Here is a 6,532-nt window from a genome sequence, read left to right as displayed (position 1 = left end):
ATGTATACATTTTTTAATTGAGTGCTGCTGCCCTTTAAACTGCATGTGCTTTGAGAAGATTACAATGCTCAGGATGGTGCCAGTTCTCCCTCACTGTGAGTTTCAAAAGTCTTGGGAACTTGCTTTAATTTTTGCTTATTCAACCATGGTTCGATTTGGCGTTCACTTAAACTGACTTTTGTCTCAATAAAGCTAAAATGACTAATGTGCTATCTTAAAACAGACAAATCAGAAGGCAGCACTCTATGTTGAACTGCGAAAGCCTGTACGGGTTTCAAGCGTTCCCATATGTGATTGTCCTGTGTAGGATGCTTCCTCATTTTGACATTAATTAAATCTCCAAACTGCCCTTGAGGCAGAGACCTCACGCCTTCAAACGTTCAATTCACATGATTGAATTTCACGTTTTCGAGTTCATCTTTCTCTCTCTCTGGACCTTAATGTTGCCCTCTCACCAATGTTGATGGAAAAACGAAGGGACTCTTCTTTTAGGTTTACATCACAGGGCAAAAGGGGACGGACAAAGACAAATAACCAAGCTAGAGTTTTAGCAGGAACAAAACAAAAAAGAAAATGAGAAAGATGACACCCTGGGACTAAGTTCATTGTGTCATTCAGTCAATTCATTCATTGTTTCTGAAAGACTAGGCCCCTCAAACACTTTGTCACACAGTCAGGGTGCATTCTAACACTTTCATAGTTGTCAGAACCTTGAGGAGAGCTTCGTGATCATGAATAGCATATTTCCTCAAATATCTTCCGCTATTTGGGGGTTTGTCAAGTGAGTTACAGGACTTTTCACTGTTATCGTTCCACCCAAGTGTCAGAAACATGAACACTTTTACTGAAGTACTATAGTCAAAGTTGATTAACTTCTACCCCAATTATTTTTGTACTTAAGCTTTGGTGTACTTAATACAATTGTACTTTTATCGCAACGTGTTGGATATACGTGGTATGTGAACGTTGTTCTACAGCAAGCCAAACTCGTTCGTTTCATGAGCCAGGTAGCTGAACGTCTTGCTCCTTTTATTACAATTGGGGTGACTGGGGGGTGGGGGGGGGGGGGGGGTTCATGAACATTCAGAGTGAAACTGAAAACAACCAAAATTAGCATTGGCCTTTTGCTAACGAAATAAATGCGTCACAAATGACTTCCATAGAAAATGAATTAGCATAGATGCTAACGTCAGCTAGCAATTAGCGATGCTAAACGAACACGTTTGTGATCTTTTAATATGCTAATTATCCATTAACATTCATATACATTCAACCAAAACAATGTCTATAACACTGCAAAATACAAGACTTACAGCCATTGCGTTCGGAGGTACAAGAAAGCACTAAGACAAACACGATGTCCAGCCGGAGGTAGGTAAGTTGCGCACGTTGTTTTCTAAGCACAGCCTATATGCTACCGTTACACACGGCGACTTCCTGTTTGCGCCTTCAAAATAGAATAGAAAACGGAAGCTAACTACATGGAACAAGCACGTGATTGTAAACAGAACTATCTTGTAAACAGAACAAAAGAACTACAACATTTGGAAACATTTCTGAACAAATATTACTGTGGGCAGAACAACAATACTAAATTGAATTTCTATTCATAAAATCTTTTTTCTTTGGGAAGCGGGGGTAGGGGCTGACTGGCAAAGGCTAATATGTATATACAGTATCTTGTCGTTTTCACCCGGAAACAACAAATGGGATTGCGTCACATCGACTCAAGCGGGAGAAGGTGGGCTTATATCATTAAAGTACAAAAACTAACAAGGTCAAGGTATCAATTGATACAATAATAATAACAATAATAATGCCCATACATTGTTTCCAAAGAAGTCCACCTTCTCCTACCCAAGTCCATGTTGACAGGATCTCATTTGCTCTGTCCGGGTGAACATAAAAAGCAATCAAATTGGATACCAAGCTGTCAGTCAATATGCTTTTATGGGCTCTGATTGGCTAGTTTTGTAACGTGTGTGTAGAACTGAGCTTGCAGAGGAGACACAACTCGAACAAGTGATTTTAAGATTTTGATTTTTTTTCCAAGCTCAAAATCCATCATTGCTTACTCAAACTCTTATCATTGCGCTCTCAATATTTTTTTCTGTGCTCAAAACCTATTTTTGCTCGCTCGCAATTGTGGCACAAATTTAAAAAAAAAATCTACTTTACTACTACTACTACTTTACGCTACTCACAAAAACGTTTAAGACTTGCGGTGAAATTGAGGAAATCCTAAAATGTGCCAGAATGCAAAAGTTGACCTCTGAACTTTTGAAGGCACATATTAGTGTTTTAGTATTTGTTGCATAAGTTGCTATTGACCAAAAGCAAATTGTCAAAAAGAGAATAGCGTGATAAAGATGGCCTTTTAGATGCAAATATGAGATGAAGCAGCAAACGTATTATCTGATGGATGTTGCGATTTTTGCAGTTAGGCTCCTTGTTAGAGAAGTGCAAGTTGGACATGTATTCAAAAGTTCAGAGAAGGTCAAATCAATAACACCTGTAAATGTTATTAAGCAATTTAGGTTGATTCTGAATTCCCACACGCACATTGAATGTCTACTATTTTCTGAGGAATGTGGTTGTGGGGGAAAAAAAAAAAATCATCAGTGAACCTTGACCCCGGTGAGCAGGAGCAATCAGATGATTTCCACCACGATGGACTCGATGGAGTGGCCTGCTACATCATTTTATGTGGCCCTTGAAAAGCTAATTACGACTTTGTTTCTGACTAAAATACCAACTTCGCAAGTTGTCTTCAAGTTCAAAAAGATTTTTTTAGGAAACAACAATCCTTTTTTGTTACCAATCCCCCTTTTAAACAATTTTACTGGCATCTGATTTCAATACTAGATAAATGCGTGATCACACTTCAAATTTATTTGACTTCACAGCTATAACGGCCCTCCGTCAGAAACTACAAGTACAAGTTGGTCCACGATTAAAATGTGTTTGGCACACCGTACCATTGGATACTGTTTACTAATGGATTGAATGTAGTTTTGTAGAGCGATGTATAGCAATGACCCAACAGGAGAAGCATGACATATTTAAAGGCAACGCCAGTGTACTGTGGTCCATATGCAGAAAACACTTCTGGCAGTCTCACACTTATTTGACATTCTATTGATAATAATGTGTCAATTATTTGTTGTAAGTTTTGAATATGGCCAATTTTCCTTTCAACATGGCCGTTTTTTTAATTTTCTGATGAATTAACTAAATCACTTTTTTACGCTGAGCTTAACATTTCCCTGGTGGCACACATCCTTTCTCCCACTCAGTGACAGTTATGGCCTCATTGTCAAATTCTTCTTCAACAGAGCGTGACAGTGGAAGTAGACTGTGTGGACCCCTCAAGGCCGTGGCCGATGCTGCAGGAGGGCCACGGTGAGGCTGAGGGATGACCCGGCGTAGTGGCTAGGATGGTTCATTGAACGTGTTAGCTGAGGATGAGATATGGCCGTGCACTTTCACAGCTGGAATAGCCTTTATCATTTTCCTTGTTTTCACTTGCTTCATTCATCCCAATTCTCACTCCTCCTACTACTTTTCTTCTCCCATTTATCAACTTCAGCACTCCCAGCAGGTCAACATACAGTATGCGTGAAAGGGAGTGTATTTTACTTACTGCTATGTGTCAGCAAAGGTGAGTTTCTCATGTCTCTAGCGGTTGTTTCCAAGTTGTGAGATGACCCAAGGCTTGAACAAGTCGAGAAGAGGCTGCATGACGAATGGCCTGTCTTAAAGGGAGCAGTTACAGTTCACAAAGCTCAACCTACTGTGATTTTTTTTCTTTTTTTTGTCACAAACAAAATCATTTTATGTGGATGGAATCGTATTTTCAGAAAATAAGTACCGGATTTTCCGCACTAAAAGGCGCACCTAAAAGACTCTTTTTTTTTTTTTTTTTTTTTTTTTTTTTTTTAAAGCTGATGGTGCGCCTTATAATCAGGTGCACCTTACATATGGATCAATATTGAGATTGGGATTCATAGATGGGGAATGAACTGATAAAGTAAGATTTACCTGTTGTGTGTTTACAGTTGAACAAGGTTGGTCATATTGTCATTGAGTTATTATGCTCTTGAGAGTTATTATTTGAGTTATTATTGTTATTACTTCGAGTATTACCATTTTGTGATTGAAAAAGTTTTAAAATATGTCATTAATTGAGGGTGCGCCTTATAATCCGGTGTGCCTTATTTATGGAAAAAGTTTTAAAATAAGTCATTGGTTGAGGGTGCACCTTATAATCCGGTGCGCCTTATAGTGCGGAAAATACGGTACTCATTTACGAAACATTTTGAAAATGGTTCCACTTTGTCAACTATTCTTCAACAAATTCTTAATGTTAGAATAATAGTTTTGTCAAGTTTTCAGAGGCGTGGAACTGCCAACGCAAACATTTTATAACTTTTGACTAATACATCTGACATATTAAAATAACATATTTTCCGGACCATAAGCCGCACTGGTATGTAACGGACTGAACATGCCTGCATGTTTAGCACTAACATATTTACAGAATATAATAATATACACACGGTACTATCTGGCTAGCTAGCTAGCTATAGTACAGTTCATCAAATTTACACGTCACAAACTTTTATGCAAGAACTTTTTCATTTTAGACATAACTTTTATATATTTAATAATAGATTTTTAAAACTCTTTTTGACCATTGCCATTGGCTGAAAACAAAACACGACACAACAAATAAACAGTACATTTAAACAGCTGCAAGTGTTTCAGTGTTTTTGCAAGTACCATATATTCCACACACCTGAAAACGTTACAGTGCGCTTTATAAAACCGTGCATCTCATGTGTGCTCTGATTTCCAAAATCTGTAAACTCTGCTTGATTGATTGTCAGACCATTTAAGCTGACACAGGGACCTTTGCTGGAAGGGTTAACCCAGTCAAAGAACAATTCACACAGGGTGACCAAAAAAAGAGAACCTTTTAACAATCCCATAAAACCAAGAGTGATGGACAAAAAATATCGCGTTCAGAGTAATTCAAACCTTAAAATGTGCCATTTAGGAACTAATGATGGAATTTTAGATTTTTTTTTTTTAATGACGTTCTTTCGATGGCGGGGGATGACCCCAGGGAAAAGGCTTTGTTTTTTTCATGTGAAATGTAATTGTTATAAAATAAGATTTTTTTTTCAGGCACTTTGATGCACTTTGATGCACTTGGTTATTTTTTTCTGTTTTAGAGTAAGCTATAACCTATATAAACGCTGTAAAAATAATTTACAGTTGCTGAAAGTTAATTTATATGACCTTTTTCTTTTGTTAATGTTAAAATGAATACAGGTTGAGGTCTACTTAAATGATTTTTATAAATAGCACGTTGAGTGGGGCAAGGTGAAAAGTTTCTCTTTTTTTTGGGGGGGGGGGCAAAATATAATTTAGAAGCTCTGCAATCGTGTATTTTATGCTGTTTTATTACATGGGATAATCTGACATTATTTTTATTTTTTGATGAAGAAGCACTATCAGTCACCATCAATGTGGATTATTAAGTGGACATGTTACATTCCTTTGTTATCCTTGAATTGAACAATTTTCAATTTCAAAAGACAGACCGGCATCGGATCGCAGACCTGCTGTTGGGGACCTCTGGACTAATTGACTAATCCACTCACCCACTGCTGAGCTCATACCTGTTTGTTCTGTTTCAACTTCAGGCCTCTGTAACATGTTTCCAATACAAATGTATGAAAGGTTAGGTTTATTTTAAAATATTAAAATCCACCTTGCATTTTACCATACATGTTTATTATTTTGCATTTCTACGTCGCTCTTGTGCCCCACGGCAGGGGAGAGGGTGGGGGGTGGCTCACCCACACCTGAACACTGCAGGGGAGGCTGTTCACTTTGCCGCTCTACTATAATGTAAGAAGTTGCCACTGAAAATGACCTGATTTGAATTTATATGTGTATACCAAGTAGCCTATACAGCTTGCACTGCTTTCTCCAACAAAGAAGCGTATTAACGGGCTGGTGTGCACAGCATGACACGTACACACACACACACACACACTGCGTTGCAGCCCTAAAGCTGTGTGTATGACTCTTTTGGATTGTGGAACCTGATGGCAGTCCATTCACTGAGGGATAAACAGGTAATTGAACGGAGGATGTGATGATTAAGTCACACAAAAGGAAAAACCACTCTGCTGTCAATCATTTGTCCTTTTTTTCCTCAAGTGACTCCAATGTTTTGATGATAAAACTACTCTGTAAAAAAAGAAAGAAGAAAAAAGAAAAGGTAGTTATACAAAGGGTTCAAGGTTGGCTTCCAGTGAGCCAGCATGGAGGTTGTTAGCATATTGTGTTTTTTGTTGTTAGAAATCAAAATAATGCTATGTGATTTTCACAAATCTGGCTTGAGGTGCGAGACACTGGTGAAGATCAGAATAGAAAAATAAACGTTTCACATGGCAAGATCAACACGCACTTTCATTTCTCTGTGTTACTGTCAAAAATGAAAGAGATTTGTGATTGG

Source organism: Hippichthys cyanospilos, chromosome 19, assembly GCF_059441005.1.
Source record: "Hippichthys cyanospilos isolate Australia breed blue-spotted pipefish chromosome 19, RoL_Hcya_1.0, whole genome shotgun sequence".
Lineage (NCBI taxonomy): Eukaryota > Metazoa > Chordata > Actinopteri > Syngnathiformes > Syngnathidae > Hippichthys > Hippichthys cyanospilos.
This window is presented reverse-complemented; position numbering follows the sequence as displayed.